The sequence below is a fragment of the Stegostoma tigrinum genome, unplaced genomic scaffold (assembly GCF_030684315.1).
Source record: "Stegostoma tigrinum isolate sSteTig4 unplaced genomic scaffold, sSteTig4.hap1 scaffold_128, whole genome shotgun sequence".
Lineage (NCBI taxonomy): Eukaryota > Metazoa > Chordata > Chondrichthyes > Orectolobiformes > Stegostomatidae > Stegostoma > Stegostoma tigrinum.
In genome coordinates, this window is record NW_026728076.1 from 470,502 (window position 1) to 496,055 (window position 25,554).

A 25,554-nucleotide genomic window follows, 5' to 3' on the forward strand; every position below is an offset into this window, starting at 1 on the left:
TTCCCTCAGTCACTGCATCTCATTTCACTCAGGCACTGTATCCCATTTCCCTCACTCACTGCACCCCAAGTCCGCTCAGGCACTGCATCCCCATGAACTCAGTCACTGCGTCCCATTTCCATCAGGTACTGCATCACATTTCCATCAGACACTGCAGCTCATGTCACTCCGTCACTGCATCCCATTTCCCACAGTCACTGCATCTCCTTCACCACAGTCACTGCATCCCATTTCACGCAGTCACTACATCCCATTTCACTCAGTCACTGCATCGTATTTTACTCAGTCACTGCATCCCATTTCACTCAATCACTGCATCTCCTTCAACACAGTCAGTGCATCCCATTTCCATCACTCACTGTTTCCCTTATCTCACAGACGCTGCATTCAATTTCCCACACTCACTGCATCCCATTTCCCATCGTCACAGCATCTCCTTTCCCTAAGTCTCTGCATCGCAATTCACTCAGTGATTGCATCCCATTTCCCTCAGTCACTGCATCGCATTTCCCGCAGTCACTGCATCTGATTTTCCTCAGTCACTGCATCTCATTTTCCTCAGTCACTGCATCTCCTTTCCCTCAGTCACTGCATCTCCTTTCCCTCAGTCACTGCATCTCCTTTCCCTCAGTCACTGCATCCCATTTCCCTCAGTCACTGCAACCTTTTCCTATAGTCACTGCAACACAATTCCCACAGTCACTGCATCCCATTTCACTCGGTCAGTGCATCCCATTTCACTCAGTCACTGCATCACATTTCACTCAGTCACTGCATCACATTTCACTCAGTCTCTGCATCACATTTCACTCAGTCACTGCATCCCATTTACTCAATCACTGCATCTCCTTCACCACAGTCACTGCATCACATTTCTTTCAGTCACTGTTTCCCGTATCTCACAGACGATGAATTCAATTTCCCACACTCACTGCATCCAATTTCCATCATTCACTGCATCCCATTTCACCCAGTCATTGCATCCCATTTCACCCAGTCAATGCATCCCATTTCAGTCAGGCACTGCAGCCCATTTCACACAGGCACTGCAGCCCATTTCACTCAGGCACTGCAGCCCATTTCACTCAGTCACTGCATCGCATTTCACTCAGTCACTGCATCGCATTGCACTCAGTCACTGCATCGCATTTCACTCAGTCACTGCATCGCATTTCACTCAGTCACTGCATCGCATTTCACTCAGTCACTGCGTCTCATTTCACTCAGTCACTGCGTCTCATTACCCTCAGTCACTGCATGTCATTTCCCACAGTGACTGCATCCCATTTCACTCAGTCACTGCATCCCATTTCCCTCAGTCACTGCATCACATTTCACACAGTCAATGCGTCACATTTCACACAGTCACTGCATCCCATTTCACACAGTCACTGCAATCCATTTCACACAGTCACTGCCTCCCATTTCATCCAGTCACTGCATCCCATTTCCCTCAGTCACTGCCTCCCTTTTCCCACAGATACTGCAAACTTTTCTCACAGTCACTGCAACCCATTTCCCACAGTCACTGCATCTCCTTTCCCACAGTCACTGCACCTCATTTCCCAAAGACACTGCATCTCATTTCGTTCAGTCACTGCATCCCATTTCCATCAGTCACTGCATCCCATTATTCCTCAGTCACTGCATGCCATTTAAATCAGTCACTGCATCACATTTCACCCAGGCACTGCATCCCATTTCACCCAGGCACTGCATCCCATTTCACTCAGGCACTGCATCCCATTTCACTCAGGCACTGCATCCTATTTCACTCAGGCACTGCATCCTATTTCACTCAGGCACTGCATCCTATTTCACCCAGGCACTGCATCCTATTTCACCCAGGCACTGCAGCCCATTTCACTCAGGCACTGCAGCCCATTTCCCTCAGGCACTGCAGCCCATTTCCCACAGTCACTGCAGCCCATTTCCCCCAGTGTCTGCAACCCATTTCCCCCAGTCACTGCATCTCCTTTACCTCAGTCACTGCATCCCATTTCACTCAGTCACTCCCTCCCATTTCAGTCAGTCACTACCTCCCATTTCACTCAGTCACTGCCTCCCACTTCACTCAGTGCCTGCCTCCCACTTCACTCAGTCACTGCCTCCCACTTCACTCAGTCAGTGCCTCCCACTTCACTCAGTCAGTGCCTCCCACTTCACTCAGTCACCACCTCCCATTTCTCTCAGTCACTGCATCTCCTTTCCCTCAGACACTGCATCACATTTCACTCAGTCACAGAACCACATTTCCCTCAGTCACAGAATCACATTTCCCTCAGTCACAGCATCACATTTCCCTCAGTCACAGCATCACATTTAACGGAGACAGTGAATCCTATTCAAATGAGATGGTGAATCAATTTCCATCAGTCACCACACCCCTATTCCCCACAGTCACGGCATCACATTTCACTCAGGCACTGCATCCCATTACCCTCAGGCACGGCATCCCATTTCACTCAGGCACTGCGGCCCATTTCACTAGGGCACTGAAGCCCATTTCACTCAGGCACTGCAGCCATTTCACTCAGTCACTGCATCCCATTTCACTCAGTCACTGCATCCCATTACCCACAGTCACTGCATCCCATTACCCACAGTCACTGCATCCCATTACCATCAGTCACTGCATCCCATTACCATCAGTCACCGCCTCCCATTACACTCAGTCACCGCCTCCCATTACACTCAGTCACTGCCTCCCATTACACTCAGTCACTGCCTCCCATTACACTCAGTCACTGCCTCCCATTACCCTCAGTCAGTGCATCCTATTTCACTCAGTCACTGCATCCCATTACCGTCAATCACTGCATCCCATTACCCTCAGTCACTGCATCCAATTTCACTGAGTCACTGCATCCAATTTCACTGAGTCACTGAATCGCATTTGTTGTTCTCACTTGAATGCAATGGTCATGAATCTCCTCCAATGGCTTGTCATGTATTTCCAATGCAAAATTTTACCAAGTTTTGATTTTCAATTTTGATTACATGTGTTTCCTCTATTCTATAAGATGCTGCAATAAACTCAAATTTGACAAATCATAATTCAACCACCATTACCTACAGAGTTAATTTCATCAAACAGGTCCAATTAGAATTGTCACATTCCCAAATCCTGATTCAAGTTTTTCTAATTATGGGCCACGTGGTTAAGAAAAAAGACACTTAGAATCAGAGAGATGTACAGTCGGGAAACAGATCCTTTGGCCCAATTTGTCTATGTTGACCAGATATCCTAAATTAATTTAGTCCCATTTGCCAGCATTTGGCCCATATTCCTCTCAACTCATCCTATTCATATACCCATCCACATGCCTTTTAAACGCACAAGCCTCCACCACTTCCTCTGGCAGCTCACTCCATACATGCACCACTATGAAAAAAATCCGGTCCATTTTAAATCCTCCCTGTCTCATTTTTAACCTATTCCCTCGAAGTTTGGATTCCAGCAACCCGGGGAAAAGATCTTGGCTGTTCGCTCTATCCACGTCCCTCGTAATTGCATAAACTTCTATATGGTCAGCCCTGAACTCCAAAGTTCCAAGAAATAGCTGCCTGTTCAAGCCCACGGTATACCTCCAACCTCCGATGCTGGCAACATCCTTGTAGATCTTCTCTGAACCCTTTCAAGTTTACAACATACAACAATACAGCGCAGAAGAGGCCCTTCGGCCCTCAATGTTGCGCCTACATCCTTCCTCTCGCAAGGAGACCAAAATCGATTGCAGTATTCCAAAAGCAGCCGAACCAACGTCCTACATGGCTGCTAAGTGATCTCCCAACTCCTATACTCAATGCACTGACCGATAAAGGCGAGCACACCAAATGTCTCCTTCATATCCTTTCTACCGGTGGCTGTACTTTGATGGAACTACGAAACTGCACTCCAGCATCTCTTTATTCAGCAACTCTCCCCACAACCTTCAGTGTATACGTGCTGCCCTGATTTGCCTTTCCAAGATGTAGCACCTCACATTTGTCTAACCTCAACACCATCTGCCATTCCTCAGTTCATTGGCCCTTGTCAATGTCCCATTGTATTCTGAGGTGACCTTCTTGGCTGGCTACTATACCTTCAATCATTGGGATACTTACTAACCACACCTTCTATTTTCATGTCCAAATCATTGCATCACTTCAACTCCCCCTCCCACTCCCTGAATGACATGTCCATCCTGGGCGTCTTCCAGTGCCACAACCAAACCACCCAGAAACTGGAGGAGCAGCACCTCATATTCCGCCTCGGGAGCTTCCAACTCAATAGCCTCAATGTGGACTTGGCCACCCTCAAAATCTCCCCACCCGCCAGCCTCATCCCAAGACTAGTTCCTCCCCTCAGCCCCGCCTCCATGACCTGTCCGCCTTCTCTCCCACCTATCCACTCCTCCCACCTCACTGACCAACTCGCACCACTGCTTGGAATTATTCTTCTTTTCACGCTTCATCAGCTCGATGTTATTTCTAAAATCTATTTTCCAATTGTTGGAAAAAGTGAGATAAAGAGAAGTAAAAGAAGTTACATTCTTACCGCTCGTGAAATCTCTGAATGTTCTTCTGTTGAAAGGCCGCCAAGGAACGATGCAATTCTTTTGTCACAAACGCTGTGAGGGAGACATCTTTGTCGGTTCCACTAACTCCACCCTAAGGAAGACAAACCCACGGAACATATCTAGTGACTTAAAACATACTCTATTGTTGCCCAAGGTGGAGAGCTGGATGAACACAGCAGGTCAAGCAGCATCAGAGAAGCAAGAAAGCTGATGTTTCGGGACGAGACCCTGCTTCAGAAAATTGGCGCTGGAGAATCTGAGATAACAAGGTGCAGAGCCGGATGATACTGCTTGGCCTGCTGTGTTCATCCAGCTTTACACCTTCTTATCTCAGATTCTCCAGCATCTGCAGTTCCTCCTACCTCTATTGTTGCCCTTTCACTTTACTGAACTAATATGAGCCAGTAGTTTGGTTTAGGCTCGTGTAATCTTACGGTTATTGGCCTGTACAAAATCCTGAATTAATTTTGATCGACTGACGGGAGGAGAGATGAATTTTTTAGAAATTTTTGTTTTCTACCAATTTGCAGAGGGCATCGTGGGCGATTGAAGGACAGTGTTATTATCCTCCAGGTCTGTGGACTGCATCATGACCAACTTGCCCATTTGCATATACATACAATATTCATCATGTACCAATGAAACATAATAAACCAATACTGTGTACTAAAAACAACGCTCACATATCAATGGAAAGTTAAATATTTATCATAGAGTTTTAAGGATTGAATTCAATGATACAAAGCAAAAACCAGTGAAGATGAGTGCAGTTGGTCAGCACTTTTGCCACCAAGTGGAGGTTGGCAGTTTGAGGCCACCCAGGAACAAGCAAGCTCTGTCTAACTCCAAGGGCAGCACGGTGGCTCAGTGGTTAGCACTGCTGACTCACAGCGCCAGGGACCCAGGTTCGATCCCAGCGATTGGACGATTTTCTGTGCGGAGTTTGTACATTCTGCCCATGCCTGCATGGGTTCCTGCTGGGTGCACTGGTTTCCTCCCACAGTCCAAAGATGTGCAGGCTCGGTGTATGGGCCATGCCAAACTTGCCAATTGTGTTTAGGGATGTGTAGATTCAGTGTGTTAGTCATGGGAAATGTAGGGCTACTGAGGAAAGGGTCGGGGGATGAGTCAGGGTGAGATGCTCTTTGGAGGGTGGCCGTGGACGTTTTGGGTCAAAAGGGGCTTGTTTCCACACCGTAGGGATTCTATGATATGGAAGTATCTTTTGAAGTGGACATTCATGGGTATGCTATAACAGAGACCTTGAAATACTGCACAACAAATATTTGGAACTAGACTGTCAATTCAGATATAGCATCAAAAAAGGTCATGGAAGTTGTCACCGATATAAAGCAGGATTGATGAAAATCCAGCAGGAAAGGTGTCAAAAGGCACAGTATCTTTTATTCATCTCCAGTTATTTTGTCCAAGGCACTGGATGCTGGCAGGATTGAAACATTTAAGAAATGATTCACAAATCACATACAAGGACCTGCACATCTTTGAACAATGGGAGGAAACTGCAGCACCTGGCAGAAGCCCCTCGCAGACGCGGGGAGGACATGTCAATTCCACACAGATAGTTACCCAAGACTGGAATCTCAATTGGCTCCCCAGTGCATGAGCAGCTCTAACCACTGAGCAACTACCTTGCCCAGAAGGGGTTTTATAAGCGCATACATTATTTCCATTAAGACAGATCCAATCCTCTATGTCCAATCAAAATAACATAGTGTAGATATCATGACAACAATCATAAATGATTTTGAATAAGTAAATCAAAAAACTTGAAATAGTTTCCAAGCCTAAATACTAGATATGGTGCAGTTAAGATGAATAGCGCAACAACAAAAAGGCCATATTTTATGTGACCATCGGTAACACTTGAAAACTTGCAACAATTTGTCGCCAGTAGTGCTCTGAAGTGGCTTGATGATGCACTCCTTCATACACTGGAATGAAACTCCAAAGATCACAAATTCTCCTTCAATACCGTGTTGTAACAGTGACTGCATCAACCTGTGTTTATGGGCCTGACTGGAAACCCACACAACATGCATAAACAAAAAAGTAATCTAAGGTGATAGGAGAAATAAATGTATGTATGCAACGTCTTTGAAAAGCAATTATCTGTAGTGGATGCAAGCCCATAAGGAATCTCGTTTCACAGATTATATTCATTTGCACTGCAGGTCATGCCAGTCAGAATCAGTTTTCGTTTCATGACAGATAACTAAAATGTCCATTGCAATGAACTTTGGTTGATCAGAAGATTTTAAGTAAGGACTATGTCTTGTGTGAGCTGACGGCATTAGGGGATGGAGAAGGTACATGCACTGCTGGCATCTTGACACCATTGAATGAGCAAGCGTGGACGCAAAGGTTGTAACAGGTAACAATTGTACAGGCAATATCTTTTGAGCTCCTTCCAAGCAGGCCTGTAATACTCTAAAGCTGTGCTAGACCCTCACTTCCTCCACCTTACGTACGCTGCCTTTTCTTTTTGACAAGAAGCACCTCTGTACCCGTCATCCAAGGCTCCTTAATCTTACCCCTTCTTACCGGTCTCAGAGGAACAAATTTATACATCACTCGCAACAACTGCTCCTTGAACAGCCTCCACATGACTGCCGCGCCCTTTCTGTGGAACAATTGCTCCCAATCTGTACTTCCCAACTCCTGTCTGATAGCATCATAGTTTCCTTGACCCCAGTGAAATATCTTCCCCTGGTAACTGCTCCTTTCCCTTTCCATGGCTATGGTAAATGGGAGGCTCTTGCGGTCACTGTCGCCAAAGTGTTCTCCCACCACGAGATCTGACACCTGTCCTGGCTCATCGCCGAGCACCAAATCCAAAATGGCCTCCTGCCTTGTCGGCCTGTCCACATACTGAGTCAGGAAACCCTCCTGAACACACCTGACAAAAACGGCTCCATCCAAACCATCTGCACTAAGGAGGTTTCGATCTATATTGGGAAAGTTGAAGTCACCCACAACAACAACCCTGCTACGTTTGCACTTTTCAACTATCTGCCGGCCAATGAGTTCTTCGATCTCCCAACTGCTATTTGGGGTCTGTAGAAAACCCCCAGTGAAGTGACTGCTGCCTTGCTGTTCCGAACTTCCACCCACACTGACTCAGTCGACAAACCTTCCTTGGCAACCTCAGCCCATACACCCGCAGTAGACGAGTCCTCAAAGGTTCTTTCAGCCGCCGTTATACTGTCCTTGACCAACAAAGCCACACCTCCCCCTCTTTTACCACCTTCCCAGACCTTAATGAAAGATCTAAACCCGAGAACCTGCAACATCCATTCCTGACCCTGCTCTATCCATGTCTCCGGAATGGCCACAACATCGAAGTCCCAGGTACCTATCCAAGCTGCAAGCTCACCTACATTATTCCGGACACTCCCGGCATTAAAGTCGTCACACTTCAATCCAGCTTGCTGTCTGCCAGCACACTTCTGTGACAGTGAGGTCCTGACCATGTCCTCCCTACGCTCATCCTCCTGTGTACTAGGACTGCACCTCAGTTTCCCATCCCCCTTCTGAGCTCGTTTAAATCCACCCAAATGGCACTAGCCAATTTCCCACCCAGGATATTCGTGCCCCTCTCATTCAAGTGGAGACCGTCCTGTTTGTACAGGTCCCACCTTCCCCAGAACGAGCCCCAATTGTCCATGTACCTGAAGCCCTCCCACCTGCACCATCCCTGCAGCCACGTCTTCAGCTGAAATCTCTCCCTGTTCTTTGCCTCGCTATCACGTGGTACGGGTGACAAACCAGAGATGACCACTCTGCTTGTTCTCGCTCTCGGCTTCCACCCCAGCTCCCTCAAATCCTGCCTGACATCCCTATCCCTCTTTCGACACATGCCGTTGGTGCCTATGTGGATCAGGACTTGGGGCTGGTCACCCTCTCCCCTCAGAACCCGAAAGAGACGATCCGAGACATCACAGACCATGGCACCTGGTAGGCAACACACCAATCGTGAGTCTCTTTCGTTCCCGGCAAATGTTCTATCAGTCCCTCGAACTACTGAGTCCCCAATGACTATCACTCTCTTCCTATCCCCGCTTCCCTTCTGTGCAAGAGGGACAGACTCTGTGCCAGAGACCTGCACCCTACTGCATACCCCTGCTAAGTCGTCCCCCGGAACAGTGTCCAAAATGGTATAGTTGTTTTTCAGGGGAGCTACTGCAGGGGATTTCAGGGGAACGACCACAGGGGAAGGTTAGTCAAGCTACACCGGGTAAACGTGCATTTTTGGCTGAAGAAACATCTGTTTCAATGTGAGCTAATGGAAGAAGCCATGGAGTCAAAGCTAAACATTTCGACAATAAGACAACCATTCTTAAAAGCAGCATACAGCGTGAAAAAGAAATGAGCTGCTTTAATATCCACTTAAAATTTATGTGGAATATCAGATGAAATTTTCTTATTGACTCCATTGTGCAATCATGTCGAGCTAAAAATGTTAACTGCATTAATTAATACTAACCAGAAACGGACTTTGTCATAAATGGTTTGACGATTTTCTGTATCTGGAACATCCCTTTTCCTTCATGAACGAAGATCGTACCAACCTATGGTACCAAACTGTGCGTCAAATGGATGGGACACATAATCTTTAAATTCCTCATCAAAACAGTCTCATCGTAAGGTTCTGTGCAATAAAAGAGAAAGAATAAACATGTTTCCCACAATTTTGCTGATGTTTACGAACAGAATGCTCAAATTCAAAAAGTTTGGGCTGGCATGTCTGCTTCCTCCAGCCTGTTTAAACTGTTCCATTCAATGTGAAATTTGTGATAAGTTTTAGCACACAGGTCTATGTGATCTGCGCCACCACCTTCTATTAGTCATACATGCTTTCCCCCTCTTCCTGTAATACATTCCTTGAAGTGTTCAATGAGATTTTGATTTTAAATCTTATTGTCATATTCTTTTGATTCTCAAGCATCAATGAATCTGATGTTGCCGCCATTCCATGCAGTGCACAGCACGTCAAACAGAAGTCTTGCTCTTGCCATGAGCACTGAGGTAGTATGGGGTCACAACTGTCTCATAGTTCAGAAAGAAATTCTATATATAGGGCTATGACGAGTCATGCAGTTAATTTTATTTGACATGCTATTTCTTTTCTTCACAAATATGCTGGATTTAAAGTGATCTTCACCCTCATTTAAAATGAATTCAATATCCAACCATCTGTAAAACCAGCATATCCAAATTTTAATTTGAGTTCAGTGTTACACAAATATATGACTTTTTTTAAAATTATGTTCGAGTCAACATTAACATTTCATTCCCTGACAGCGGGTGAACTTACTTTTAAACTCCAATTTTCCTTCAGTATTAACGGAGAGGTGAGCCTTTTTGCAAGCACCGAAAGGCTGCACCAGTTTATGCTAAAACTTACGGAACTGTAAGTTTCACAAATATGTTCCTATTAAACACTAATTCCTATTGAAGCAGTATGAAGCTAAATTCATTCAACTGGACAGCAAAAACGGTCAAGATTTTAAAAGCAAGCAACTATTTTGAAGTCACTCTTCGAACTAAATTCCATCTTGGTGTGTGAGAGTCCATAGGTTCCTCACTCTCAACGAACCATTCAACTGTCATGCAATTACTGAAACACACAGACAAAAAACATCAATGTTAACAGTCACTAAGATTTTGAGAGTGATTTGGAATTCGTACTCAATAGCCCCTGGGGAAAATATGTTCCAATCTGGATAGTACTCACTTATTACCATCCCACCTACCTTCCCCAGCACCTCCTTCCCCTCTACACTATTTGTTTCTGAGCTCCCTTCCACCCTCCATTTCTCAGGAAGGGTCCTGACCCAAAACCTCAACTTTCTTGAGCCTCTGATGCTGCCTGCCCTGCTGTGTTCCTCCAGCTCCACAATGTGTTATCTCAGACACCAACATTGGCAGTTCTTACTATCGGGATAACTCATTCTCACCTTGTCACAAGTGATTTATACTCATTATCTTTTCAGATGACGCATGTACATGTATATACATAAATATACATATTGCACTTTTATGCCTGAACCACTAACCCAGAGGATATTTTGAAAGAGTCTCTTCATATCTGCATGAAAGAGAAATCATCAGGGTCATAACTTTCATTTTAGGAACAACTCGAACATTCAAAGTACTCACAGTCAGTGTCCCATTTCCTTGACCAGTCAATTTGATGTGAATCTTTCTTCCAAGTGGAAACTATAACAGCAATTATATTTGAGAGTCAAACACTTCATTGCATCACCAAGATTTCCTTGTCTGTTTGAAGCATAAGATAATGAAATAATCATGGACAGATTGGCCAACAGTGTAATTTAATGTGTGTTATGGCAACTCAAAATCACAACCATTGAAGTGATCTTTAAAAAGCTGTTGTCATACAACAGAGCACTTTTTGAGATGCAGTGATGAACATACTTCCTGAGATGCAAATAATATATGCCAAATTAATTCCAAAGAACACCTTTACAAGGAAAAAGAAGCTAAAAATCTCTTTACATTGCGAAGCTTGTCAGATTGCTATTAGTCAATGGAAATTGTTCAGAACAATTATTTATTCCCAGATGAAAAGGAAGTGTATACATTTCATGACAACAAAATGTGAGGCTGGATGAACACAGCAGGCCAAGCAGCATCTCAGGAGCACTTTTGTCCTCCTGAGATGCTGCTTGGCCTGCTGTGTTCATCCAGCCTCACATTTTGTTGTCTTGGATTCTCCAGCATCTGCAGTTCCCATTATCTCGTATACATTTCATTTTCACATCTTATCCAAGAGAGAAAAAAAAACACCTTCATGAATGCATTGTCAAACAAGAAGACTCACAAAAAAAGACATTTGGCCCATTGAATATTCCTCCATCATTCGGTGAGATCATGGTTGATCTCATTACATTTATCATGACACAGCATTTCCACCAAACCCTCCTTGTAGCTAATACATTCCGATCCAAGTAACATCCCGGTAAATCTCTGTTTCTGGGCCATGCCTTGTCTTTCTAAATATTTTTTCAGTCATCTACAAATTTAGCCACAGCACATGCACCTCTTTCCTCCGAGTCATTAATAAACAAGCACAAGAGCTGTGGTTCCTTCAGCGCGACCTCATTTCTTACTGACAAGCCAACCCTGGCATCTCTGTCCATTTGTATTGGAGATAATGGGAACTGCAGATGCTTCTGAATCCAAGATAACAAAGTGTGGATCTGGATGAACACAGCAGGATGAACACACAGAAGTAGAAGGGTCTCGGCATAAAACGTCAGCTTTTACTCTCCTGAGATGCTGCTTGGCCTGCTGTGCTCATCCAGCTCCACACTTTGTTATCTCTGTCCATTTGCCTGTTCTTTCTATCGGACATGAATCATTGGATATTTCGTTCCCAACACTTGTCCCCTAACAACCACCTCTCTGTGATACCCAGAGTGATGTATCTGTCAATTTCAATCTGCACCACAAACTCATTCACTTTGTTTCATACACTCCCTGCAATTAAATACAAGATCCTCAGTCCGCCATTTTCGGCCACCGTTCTTATCTGCTGCACCTGAAGTCAGAGTCCTGACCATTTCCAAACTTTTGGTCCTATGACTTGCTCTGGAAACTTTGCTGAGCACTTACCAGCTTCTAACTTTTTCCATAATTTTCCATGCAACTGAACTCACCCGCTCCACACTTTTTATTTTAACGCTCTACCCCCGAGACCTAGCTCTGTCTTTTGCCAGGATACTTGTCCCAATATGATTCTCGTCGAGCCTATAACAACAGAACGACTCCCTCCTTCCCCATACCGATGCCAATGTCCCATGAATTCAAACACATTTCTGCCAAGCCACCATTTGAACAATGTACATCTGTAATTATGTTCACACCGTGCCAAATTGCTCAGATAATAATCCAGAGATTATTACCATTCTGGTTCTGCTTTCTCACCTCAGTGCTCATAATCCCTCAGCAGAACCTCTTTCCTCTTTCTTCCATATCAATGGTACCTGTGTGGACCACGATAGCTGGATTTCTACTCCTCCCACTTCAAGTTCCTTTGTAGCCGAGATGGAATATCCTGAACCTGGGAACCAGGCAGGCAACACTACTTTCGAGACTCTCGATCCTGGTCACAACGAACAGTGTTCATTCCCCTAACTATACTACCTCTGATTATAACCACATTTCACTTTTTATCTCCTCTTGAATGTCCCCCCTGTACCACAGTGCTACAGTCAGTTTACTCATCTTCCCTATACCCTGCACTCTCATCCACACAGGAAGAAAGAATCTCAAACCTGTTAGATCAGATCAAAGGCCAAGGTTCCTTCTGCACTACATCCTGGATCCTTCCACCTGCCCTGTTCTTTGTCATTGGCCACTGACCAAGTTTCAGCTAGTTAATCTAAGGTGTGTGACTGCCTCCTGAAGCACAGCATTCCCTGGTAACTCTGCCCCATGTGATTTGTTGATTGGTAAAAACTGAGATTCCAGTTCATCAACCGTAAACTGGAGTCTGGGGCCTGACCACTCGCCCGTCATGTAGGTACAAATCATCATCTGGCCTGGCATCTCCATTTCAATTACTTCGATCCTAATTTGATTTGAAAACATTCTGGTCTTTTAGTTTGTAGCCTGTAAAAATTTCTCCGATTTACTTTCAATCCGAAAGCTACCGATAATAGATTCTTAAACCAGTAGCGATCACCAACCAATGAACCTGGTTCACCCTCTCGGTCCCTGATTCTGGCTTCGATTCACCCTGTCTCAAAAAAAAATGCTTATGAACTATCAGGCAAAAAAAGCAAGCAAATGGCACCTCTTACCCTCTGCACTGACTTAGCGCATTGCCACCAAGTTCCCCAAAATATATATTCACTTGGTGCATTTCACTCGAGATGTCATCTCTTCTTCCAGAACGTGCAAAGCATACTGATCCAGAGCAATATACTACCTTCAAAACCGCAGCTCTCAGCTTATTACTTTTGAGTACCTTCTCAATGCTTTCTCCAAGTCCAAACACAACACATTTACTGGTTTTCCTGTATTAATTCTCCTCCCAAAACTTCCTCCAAAAACCCAAACAAATTAGCCAGACATAATTTCTCTTTCATCAGGCTATGCTGATTCTGTTTGATTAGATTATGATTTTCCAAATGTCCTGCTATTATTTTCTTCATAGTTGATTGCCACATATTTCCAACAATAGATGTCAGACTGGTTCGGTTGTAGTTATCTTCTTTTTGCCTCTCTCCTTTTTAAATAGGGACGTCACATCGGCATTTTTCCAGCCCTCAGATGCTTCTCGAGAATCTGAACCTTTTTGGGAAATTACAGTCAATGCATACACCGACTCTGAAGCTCATTGTTTCGAATCTTAGAAAGTAAACCATCACGGCAATGAGTCTAATCTGCTTTTACTCCATTAGATTGTCGACTGCTACTTCTCTCATGGTAGTGATGGTGTGGTAGTGATGTGTTTAATTCCTCCCTGTATTCTTTAGTAATAAGGGGATCCTTGAAGTATCTTCCACTGTAAAGACTACCCTTACCTCATTATCACTGATAAGGGGAACTGCAGATGCTGGAGAATCCAAGATAACAAAGTGTGAAGCTGGATGAACACAGCAGGCCAAGCAGCATCTCAGGAGCACAAAAGCTGACGCTTCAGGCCTAGACCCTTTTCTCATTATCATTGTTTCTTGATTTAAAAATTAACCTGGCCGTTACAGCCTAGCATATGATTAATGGCATTACCTCTAAAACCTTCTTGGCTAAAGTGTTCAATAAATTGCTACAACCTGAAAGAAGTAATTCTTCCCTGAATTAATGGGAAACCAATTTGAAAATGTGGCCTCTGGTCGTAAAATCTTTCACAAATGGGAGTAATCTCGACGGATATACACTATCAAGCCTCTTAAGAATCTTAGATGTTGAAAAAATAAGATTGTTTTCAATCTCATAAACGCCAATGAACGTAGTCCCTGCCTGCCGAACTTTCATAAGCATAGCAATCCCCCCTGCCATTTCTCAAATCAACCCAGTCAACATGAGGTGTTTGGCCTCCGCAGCATTCGCTCTGTGGCCGTACATGACTTGTAAGTTACCATCCTGCTGCTACGTCTCTACTTCTATTTACGATGCAGTCCTCTGTCCATCCGAACATACTACCCTTGAACACATGGGCTCTTTTCTTTTGAGATAATGGGAACTGCAGATGCTGGAGATTCCAAGATAATAAAATGTGAGGCTGGACGAACACAGCAGGCCAAGCAGCATCTCAGGAGCACAAAAGCTGACGTTTCGGGCCTAGACCCTTAATCAGAGAGACACCTTATGAGCTGTACCTTATCAAATGCTTTTTTGACATCTCAATGTACTACATCAACTGGAAGTCCTTCATCAGTAATGTTTGTTTCCTTCTCAAAGCACTGTAGCAAGTTTGTCAAGTATTATTTCCCCTTTATAAAAGGATGTTACCTCTGTAGGATGTTATAGTACACTCAGTACCCTGTTATTTCATCTTTCATTGCAGGCATGAACATCTACACAGGTTGACCTAAATTGGCAATACTTGCTTACTATTTTGTCCAAGTATCTTTGTAATCATGGTGTTATGTTCACAATCTTTCAATCCTCTGAGAATTTTCCACAATCTAAGGATTCTTGGAACAGTATCATCAGTGCCTCCATTGTATCTGTAGCTGCACTGTTCAACATGAGAGGATACAACTCACCACACCCCTTGGATATTTTCTCCACTGACTGGAGTCATGTTTGGAATTCTGTGCAGTGACATTCACTTTTAACAGTTTGCTAAATACTACCAGGAACAGAAATTGTCATCCAGCTGCAACTAAACTAAAGCTTTCAGCACAGAAGGAAGTCTTTCAATTCATTATGAACCGATTAACTCCTGAAAAGGGCAATACAATTTGCCTCAGTCCATAAATGTTCTTCCTCCAACATCCTGAGATGCATCATCTGTATTTCTTCAAATTTTCCACAGATTCTGTTTCAATCATCCTTTCTGCAATACGCATGACAACAATTCGGCATTCTTAGTCCCCCTGCAGTCTCCGTTGCACACGTGCATTCTTAGATGATTATTTATTTGTGTGCCTGCTTTTTTGCTCGAATGGATAAAGGTAAATTTCTGTTCTTTTGTCATCAGAGCTATTGCCTCCTCATTCTCATCTTCCTTGTTTTATCCTGTGCTGGAATATTTAATTTATTGACTTATCTGAAATATGTTGTTGAATGGATCGGGTTTTGTAACATTGCATTCCCCATAGACCACCTACCCATCCTGTTGCTTGTTCTAACAGTTATTATCTTGCAGAGAGGAAAATGCAGTTTGAAAGCAATGGAACATTATCGATGAAGAAGTTGATGCATAAATTGCTGCGATCTTCGAAACTACAAACTCACCTTCAATTCTTTCTCGGTCAGAGCATTATGCCGGCGCAAATGAATCGTGTTCTCACATGGGACTTCCAAAACCATGGAATTGAATTTGCATATTGATTTCTTCTTCCCTCTTCAGAAATGCAAAGTAGTATCGTGATGAAGCTTCCAAGGCGATGATTGTGTCCTTCAATGAACGGAAAAGTGACTCTTAGATTCATGGAAATATTTCACTACTTCTATAGACATGAAAGGCAAACATTCTCCCTGCATATGACCCAGTCTCATTTTATCGTATCTTTCTGATTTTACATGCCACGGGATAATCATTGCAGTGTAACAGAAATGTTGATCATGGAAATTTATCACTGTTTTCAGAAATAATGGCAAATTTTCAACATCTTGCAATTGTATGAAGGCTCAGTCTCATCACACCTCGCCTGCTGCACAAAGACATTCTTACACTGCTTTGAATGTTAGGGCTCAAACAAAACACAATCATGACACAAATGCATCAACACCCCACTTTCAACAGGATCTGATATCCTTGCCAGGCACTAGAGGGGTTGCGGAGACTGGAGAGTGGATAAAGTTGTTCCTCTGTTCAAGCAGGAAAACAGGGACTTTCCAGGAAACTACAGACTGGTGAGTGTCTCATGTCTCAAAGGTATGGGCTAATAAGGGACAGCCAGCATGGCATTATGTGGGGCAGGTTATGTCTTACCAAGTCAGTTGAAGTTTTCAAGGAGGTGACAAGGGTGATCAATTAGGGTAGAACAGTTGATAACATATACATGGATTTTACGAAGGTTTTCAACAAGGTCCCTCATGGTATGCTCATCCAGAAGATTAAGATCCATGAGATCCGTGGTGACTTGGCCTGCCCATATAAGGCAGACGGTAGCGGTGGAAGGCTAACAAAGATAACACAGCATAGGGCTGGAGGAACACAGCCGGCCAGGCAGCATCAACAATGTCAGCTTTCCTGTTCCTCTGATGCTGCCTGACGTGCTGCGTTCCTCCAGCTCCACACTTGGTTAACTCTGATTCCAGCATCTACAGTTCTTGCCGTCTCAGTGGTGGAAAGCTGTTTTTCTGGCTGCAGCTCAGTGACGAGTGGTGTTCCGCATCGATGTGACTTCTGCTGTTTGTGATATATGTAAATGACTTGGTTGCAAATGTAGACGGGGGATTAGTAAGTTTGCAGATGATATAAGGACCAGTGGACTTGTGGACAGCATGGAAGGTTGTCAAAGGACACAGCAAGGTACAGACCAATTGCAAACATGAGCGGAGAAATGGCCGATGGAATTTAATCTGGGCAGGCATGAGGTGTTGCATTTTAGGAGACCAAGTGTTAAGGAAAGGGATACACAGTTAATGGCAGGACCCCAAACAGCAGTGATGTCCAGAGGGATCTTGGGGTCCTAGACCATAACTCCCTGACAGTAGCCACACAAGTAGATAGGGTGGTCAAGAAGGCATATCGCATGCTTGCCTTTATTCATAGGGGTACTCAGTGCAAGAGTCAGGATGTCACACTGCAGCTTTACAAGACTTTGGTGAGACCACACAGAGTATTGCATTCAATTCTGGCCGCCACATTACACTAAGGACGTGCAGGCTTTGGGCAGGGTGCAGAAGAGATTTATCAGCATGCTGACTGGAATAGAGGGCATGAACGAGAGGGAGGAGCTAGAAAAACTCTTCGTTTTCTCTGGAGCAGTAGAAGCTGAGGGCAGGCTTGATAGAAGTCTATAAAATTAGGAGTTACATAAATACAGCTAACGGTCAGAAAATTTCTCCCCCGGAGTTGAAGTGTCAACTATTTAAGGGCATGCATTTAAGCTGAGATGGTGGGGGGAAGTTCAAAAGAGATGTGAGCGGCAAATAATTCTCACTGAGCATGTTAAAAGTGTGGAATACATTGCCCGGGGTGGTAGTGGATGCAGATACGATGAAAGCATTTGAAAGGGTCTTTTAGTGAAGTGCACGAATATGCAAGGAATGGAGGACTACGGATCAAGGACAGGCAGAAGGGATTTTTTCATTTGTTGTCATGTTTGGCCCAACATGGTGGGCCAAAGGGCACATTCCTGTTGCTGTAGTGTTCCAAGTTTTATGCTCACCTGTGTCATGATTGCAAAAAGTAGGATTGGGAAGAATTTTTGAGAAGCGTTTGTGAACATTATTTCATGTAAGGACAAATGGGATAAGGATGAGGTGACACAGCACAATCAGATCTTGGAGCCCATGATGAATCATAGGGACCTCACAAGCACCAATGATCAGAGGGATCTCAGGATCTTGATGTGTATGCCTGTTGATCCCACAATGTAATGGACCAGGTCGTTGAAGTGGTTTGGAAGGCAGATTCGATACTTGTCTTTATTAGACTTAATATTAAGTGGTAGAGTTTCAGAATAGGCAGGGCACGTACAACACTGTTGGGCCGAACCAACATTAAGTCAACGATGAGAAAATACAGTGAGACTTGGACAACGATCAGGCTTGGCCTGATAAAGGATAAGTTACATTTGCACCATACAAGTGCTAAGCAGCAATCAGCTCCAACAAGAGAGAATATGACCATATCAAAAAAATTCCATGTCCTTCCCCTCACATCATCGTTACATTTATTTTTTTTTAATGTGCAAGAGCAATCCAAGCCATGCAAGGCTACGGGCCAGGTGTTGGAAATGAGGTCAGAACAATTCAGTGCTTGTCCTTGACTGTCACAGAATCTGTCAGCTTAAGAATGTATTTCTCCTGTATTGTAGACTACTGAGGTGCTTGGCTATCCACTAAACCAAGGTTAACACTGATCTAAAACTAAACTGGGTCAGTTATATAATCAGCAGTAGCCAGGTCCACAGTGCAAACCACCCTGCTGTGGGACAGAGTAAGGCAAATCCAAGTGAGCGAGTGTGGTTGGAGACTCATTCGTTGGGGGCATAGATTCTGTCGCCACATTTGAGACACCAGGGCTGCGTGTTGTTTCCCTGGTGCCAAGGTCAAGGACATCTCTGATTGGTTGCAACAAATTCTTAAAGGGGAGGGTGAGCAGCCAGAGGCCACGGGGAACGTTGGTACCAATGACATCGGCAGAAAGAGGGATGACATCCTGCGGACTATGTGCAAGGAGTTAGCAAAGAGGCTGAAAGGCAGGACCGAGAGGGTAATAATTTATGGGTTGCCATGAGTGCCACATCTTAGTGAGCTAAGTCATAGAAAGATAGGTGAGATGAATGCATGGTTAAGGAGCTGGCACAGGGGGCAGGGATAATTGGGACCGTTTCTGAGCAAGGGGTGACCTGTCTAAGAGGGATGGGAGGCAAGACGCTGTGAGCGGGTCAGGACAGAGGGGACAAGTCGTTGTAAGCGGGTTACGACGGAGGGAACAAGTGCCTGTGAGCAGGTCAGGGCTGCGGGGGCAAGTCGCAGTGAGCGGGTCAGGGCTGCGGGGGCCAGTCCCTGTCAGCGGGAGAGGGCTGCGGTGGCCAGTCCCTGTCAGCGGGAGAGGGCTGCAGGGGCCAGTCCCTGTCAGCGGGAGAGGGCTGCAGGGGCCAGTCCCTGTCAGCGGGAGAAGGCTGCGGGGGCCAGTCCCTGTCAGCGGGAGAGGGCTGCGGGGGCCAGTCCCTGTCAGCGGGAGAGGGCTGCGGGGGCCAGTCCCTGTCAGCGGGAGAGGGCTGCGGGGGCCAGTCCCTGTCAGCGGGAGAGGGCTGCGGGGGCCAGTCCCTGTGAGCTGGTCAGGGCTGCGGGGGCCAGTCCCTGTCAGCGGGACAGGACTGCGGGGGGCTAGTTGCAGTGAGCACGTCAGGACTGCGGGGGGCAAGTCGCAGTGAGCGGGTCAGGTCTGCGGGCGTCAAGTCGCAGTGAGCGGGTCTGGTCTGCCGGGAGCAAGTCGCAGTCAGCCGGTCAGGGCTGTGTGGGGCCAATCCCTGTGAGCGGGTCAGGGCTGCGGGGGCAAGTCGCAGTCAGCGGCTCAGGGATGCGTGGGGCAAGTCGCAGTGAGCTGTTCAGGGCTGCACGGGCCAGTCCCTGTGAGTGGGTCAGGGCTGCGGGGGCCAGTACCTCTGAGCGGGTCAGGGCTGCGGGGGGCAGGTCACTGTGAGCGGTTCAACACTGCGGGGAGCAGGTCGCAGTGCGAGGGTCAGGACTGCAAGGGGCAAGTGCCTGTGAGCGGGTCAGGTCCGCGGGGGTCAAGTTGCAGTGAGCCGGTCAGGGCAGCGGGGGGCAGGTCGCCATGAGCGGGACAGGGCTGCGGGGGGCAGTGTCGCAGTGAGCGGGTCAGGGCTGCGGGGGCAGGCCCTCTTAGCGGGTCAGGGTTGCGGGGGGCCAGTCCCTGTGAGCGGGAAAGGGCTGCGGGGGCCAGTCGGTGTGAGCGGGTCAGGGCTGCGGGGGCATGTCCCTGTCAGCGGGACAGGACTGCAGGGGGCAAATCGCAGTGAGCGGGTCAGGACTGCAGGGGGCAACTGCCTGACAGCGGGACAGGACTGCGGGGGGCAAATCGCAGTGAGCGGGTCAGGGCTGCGGGGGGCAAGTCGCAGTGAGCGGGTCAGGACTGTGGGGACCAGTCCCTGTGAGCTGGTCAGGGCTGCGGGGGCAAGTCGCAGTGAGCGGGTCAGGACTGTGGGGACCAGTCCCTGTGAGCTGGTCAGGGCTGCGGGGGCAAGTCGCAGTGAGCGGGTCAGGGCTGTGGGGGGCCGGTACCCGTGAACGGTTCAGGGCTGCGGGGAGCCGGTCCCCCTGAGCGGCTCAGGGCTGCGGGGGGCAGGTCGCAGTGAGCGGGTGAGGTCTGGGGGGCAAGTCGCAGTGAGCGGGTCTGGGCAGCGGGGGGCCAGTCGCAATGACTGGGTCAGGGCTGCGGGGGGCTGGTCCCCCTGAGCGGGTCAGGGCTGCGGGGGGCAAGTCGCAGTGAGCGGGTCACGTCTGCTGGGGGCAGTGTCGCAGTGAGCGGGTCAGGGCTGCGCGGGGCAAGTCACAGCGAGCGGGTCAGGGCTGCAGGGGGCAAGTCGCAGCGAGCGGGTCAGGGCTGCGGGGGCAAGTCCCTGTCAGCGGGGGGCAAGTCGCAGTGAGCGGGTCAGGACTGTGGGGGCCAGTCCCTGTGAGCTGGTCAGGGCTGCGGGGGCCAGTCTCTGTCACCAGGTCAGGGCTGCGGGGGGCAAGTCGCAGTCAGCGGGTCAGAGCTGCGGGGGCAAGTCCCTGTCAGAGGTGCAGGACTGCATGGGGCAAATCGCAGTGAGCGGGTCAGGACTGCGGGGGGCAAGTCCCTGTGAGGGGGTCATGGCTGCGGGGGGTAAGTACCTGTCAGCAGGTCAGGACTGCAGGGGGCAAGTACCTGTCAGCGGGACAGGGCTGCGGGGGGCAACTCCCTGTCAGCGGGACAGGGCTGCGGGGGGCAAGTCCCTGTCAGCGGGACAGGGCTGCGGGGGGCAAGTCCCTGTCAGCGGGACAGGGCTGCGGGGGGCAAGTCCCTGTCAGCGGGTCAGGGCTGCGTGGGGCAAGACCCTGTCAGCGGGACAGGGCTGCGGGGGGCAAGACCCTGTCAGCGGGACAGGGCTGCGGGGGGCAAAGCGCAGTAAGTGGGTCAGGACTGCGGGGGGCAAGTCCCTGTCAGCGGGACAGGGCCGCTGGAGGCAAGTCCCTAACAGCGGGTCAGGGCAGCAGGGGGCAAGTCACTGTCAGCGGGTCAGGACTGCAGAGGGAAAATAGAACATAGAACATAGAACAGTACAGCACAGAACAGGCCCTTCAGCCCACAATGTTGTGCCGACCATTGATCCTCATGGATGCACCCTCAAATTTCTGTGACCATATGCATGTCCAGCAGTCTCTTAAATGACCCCAATGACCTTGCTTCCACAACTGCTGCTGGCAACGCATTCCATGCTCTCACAACTCTCTGCGTAAAGAACCTGCCTCTGACATCCCCTCTATACTTTCCACCAACCAGCTTAAAACTATGACCCCTCGTGCTCGCCATTTCTGCCCTGGGAAATAGTCTCTGGCTATCGACTCTATCTATGCCTCTCATTATCTTGTATACCTCAATTAGGTCCCCTCTCCTCCTCCTTTTCTCCAATGAAAAGAGACCGAGCTCAGTCAACCTCTCTTCATAAGATAAGCCCTCCAGTCCAGGCAGCGTCCTGGTAAACCTCCTCTGAACCCTCTCCAAAGCATCCACATCTTTCCTATAATAGGGCGCCCAGAACTGGACGCAGTATTCCAAGTGCGGTCTAACCAAAGTTTTATAGAGCTGCAACAAGATCTCACGACTCTTAAACTCAATCCCCCTGTTAATGAAAGCCAAAACACCATATGCTTTCTTAACAACCCTGTCCACTTGGGTGGCCATTTTAAGGGATCTATGTATCTGCACACCAAGATCCCTCTGTTCCTCCACGCTGCCAAGAATCCTATCCTTAATCCTGTACTCAGTTTTCAAATTCGACCTTCCAAAATGCATCACCTCGCATTTATCCAGGTTGAACTCCATCTGCCACCTCTCAGCCCATCTCTGCATCCTGTCAATGTCCCGCTGCAGCCTACAACAGCCCTCTACACTGTCAACGACACCTCCGACCTTTGTGTCGTCTGCAAACTTGCTGACCCATCCTTCAATTCCCTCGTCCAAGTCATTAATAAAAATTACAAACAGTAGAGGCGAAAATCGCAAGTGAGCGGGTCAGGACTGCAGGAGGCCAAACGCAGTGAGCGGGTCAGGACTGCGGGGGACAGGTCGCAGTGAGTGGGTCAGGGCTGCGGTGGGCCAGTCGCAGTGAGCGGGTCAGGGCTGTGGGGGGCAAGTCGCAGTGAGCGGGTCAGGGCTGCGGGGGGCCAGTCCCTGTGAGCTGCTGAGGGCTGCGGGGGCCAGCCCCTGTCAACGGGTCAGGGCTGCGGGTGGCAAGTTGCAGTGAGCGAGTCAGGGCTGCGAGGGGCAGTGTCGCAATGAGCGGGTCAGGGCTGCGGGGGGCTGGTCCCCCTGAGCGGGTCAGGGCTGCGGGGGGCAAGTCGCAGTGAGCGGGTCAGGGCCGCGGGGGGCAAGTCCCTGTCAGCGGGAGAGGGCTGCAGGGGGCAAGTCGCAGTGAGCGGGTCAGGGCTGCGGGGGGCAGTGTCGCAGTGAGCGGGTCATGGCTGCGGGGGGCAAGTCGCAGTGAGCGGGTCAGGGCTGCGGGGGCCAGTCTGTCACCGGGTCAGGGCTGCGGGGGCAAGTCGCAGTGAGCGGGTCAGGGCTGTGGGGACCAGTCCCTGTGAGGTGGTCAGGGCTGCGGGGGCCAGTCTGTCACCGGGTCAGGGCTGCGGGGGCAAGTCGCAGTGAGCGGGTCAGGGCTGCGGGGAGCCGGTGCCCCAGAGCGGCTCAGGGCTGCGGGGGGCAGGTCGCAGTGAACGGGTGAGGTCTGGGGGGCAAGTCGCAGTGAGCGGGTCTGGGCAGCGGGGGCCAGTCGCAGTGAGCGGGTCAGGGCTGCGGGGGGCAAGTGGCAGTGAGCGGGTCAGGACTGCAGGGGGCAATTCCCTGTCAGCGGGACAGACCTGCAGGGGGCAAATCGCAGTGAGCGGGTCAGGACTGCAGGGGGCAAATCGAAGTGAGCGGGTCAGGGCTGCAGGGCCACGTCCCTGTCAGCGGGACAGGACTGCAGGGGGAAATCGCAGTGAGCGGGTCAGGGCTGCAGGGGGCAAATCGCCGTGAGCAGGTCAGGACTGCATGGGGCGGCCCCAGTGCGCGGGTCAGGACTAAAGGGGCAAGTCCCTGTCAGCGGGACAGGACCGCAGGGGGCAAATCGCAGTGAGCGGTACAGGACTGCAGGGGGCAAATCGCAGTGAGCGGGTCAGAGTGGCGGGGGCAAGTTCCTGTCAGCGGAGCAGGGCTGCAGGGGGCAAATCGAATGAGCGGGTCAGAGCTGCAGGGGCAACACCCTGACAGCGGGACAGGACTGCAGGGGGCAAGTCCCTGTCAGCGGGTCAGGAATGTCGGGGGCAAATCGCAGCGAGCGGGTCAGGACTGCGGGGGGCAAATCGCAGCGAGCGGGTCAGGACTGCGGGGGGCAAATCGCAGCGAGCGGGTCAGGACTACAGGGGGCAAGTCCCTGTCAGCGGGAGAGGACTGCAGGGGGCAAGTCGCAGTCAGTGGGTCAGGGCTGCGGGGGCAAGTCGCAGTCAGCGGGTCAGGACTGCAGGGGGCAAGTCCCTGTCAGCGGGACAGACCTGCAGGGGGCAAATCGAATGAGCGGGTCAGAGCTGCAGGGGCAACTGCCTGACAGCGGGACAGGACTGCAGGGGGCAAATCGCAGTGAGCGGGTCAGGACTGCGGGGGTCAAATCGCAGTGAGCGGGTCAGGACTGCGGGGGGCAAATCGCAGTGAGCGGGTCAGGACTGCAAGGGGCAGGTCCCTGTCAGCGGGACGGGACTGCAGGGGGCAAATCGCAGTGAGCGGGTCAGGACTGCAGGGGGCAACTGCCTGACAGCGGGACAGGACTGCGGGGGGCAAATCGCAGTGAGCGGGTCAGGGCTGCGGGGGGCAAGTCGCAGTGAGCGGGTCAGGACTGTGGGGACCAGTCCCTGTGAGCTGGTCAGGGCTGCGGGGGCCAGTCTGTCACCGGGTCAGGGCTGCGGGGGCAAGTCGCAGTGAGCGGGTCAGGGCTGTGTGGGGCCGGTACCCGTGAACGGTTCAGGGCTGCGGGGAGCCGGTCCCCCTGAGCGGCTCAGGGCTGCGGGGGGCAGGTCGCAGTGAGCGGGTGAGGTCTGGGGGGCAAGTCGCAGTGAGCGGGTCTGGGCAGCGGGGGGCCAGTCGCAGTGAGCGGGTCAGGGCAGCGGGGGGCCAGTCGCAGGGAGCGGGGGGCAGTGTCGCAATGACCGGGTCAGGGCTGCGGGGGGCTGGTCCCCCTGAGCGGGTCAGGGCTGCGGGAGGAAAGTCGCAGTGAGCGGGTCAGGACTGCAGGGGGCAATTCCCTGTCAGCGGGACAGACCTGCAGGGGGCAAATCACAGTGAGCGGGTCAGGACTGCAGGGGGCAAATCGCAGTGAGCGGGTCAGGTGCAGGGGGAAAGTCCCTGTCAGCGGGAGAGGACTGCAGGGGGCAAATCGCAGTCAGCGGGTCAGGGCTGCGGGGGCATGTCGCAGTCAGCGGGACAGGACTGCAGGGGGCAAGTCGCAGTCAGCGGGTCAGGACTGCAGGGGGCAAGTCGCAGTGAGCGGGTCAGGACTTCAGGGGGCAAATCGCAGTGAGCGGGTCAGGGCTGCAGGGCCACGTCCCTGTCAGCGGGACAGGACTGCGGGGGGAAATCGCAGTGAGCGGGTCAGAGCTGCGGGGGGCAAATCGCCGTGAGCAGGTCAGGACTGTGTGGGGCGGCCCCAGTGCGCGGGTCAGGACTAAAGGGGCAAGTCCCTGTCAGCGGGACAGGACCGCAGGGGGCAAATCGCAGTGAGCGGTACAGGACTGCAGGGGGCAAATCGCAGTGAGCGGGTCAGAGTGGCGGGGACAAGTTCCTGTCAGCGGGACAGGGCTGCAGGGGGCAAATCGCAGTGAGCGGGTCAGGGCTGCAGGGGGCAAATCACAGTGAGCG

The 25,554-nt window shown here is 49.6% G+C and overlaps 1 long non-coding RNA gene across 2 annotated transcripts in view; it reads right to left on the bottom strand.

Moving 5' to 3' along the window:
* Positions 1 to 4,539: 4,539 nt before the first annotated feature.
* Positions 4,540 to 25,554, bottom strand: part of LOC132207712 (uncharacterized) — a 199,927-nt gene continuing 178,912 nt past the window's right edge. The window contains exons 4-7 of one of the 2 annotated variants that reach the window (XR_009443727.1): positions 16,017 to 16,179; positions 10,743 to 10,802; positions 9,067 to 9,231; positions 4,540 to 4,653 (exon numbers count right to left, since the gene is read on the bottom strand). This is a non-coding gene — a long non-coding RNA (uncharacterized LOC132207712). The remainder of the gene's footprint in view (positions 4,654 to 9,066; positions 9,232 to 10,742; positions 10,803 to 16,016; positions 16,180 to 25,554) is intronic. The other variant, XR_009443728.1, reaches the window with a different exon arrangement.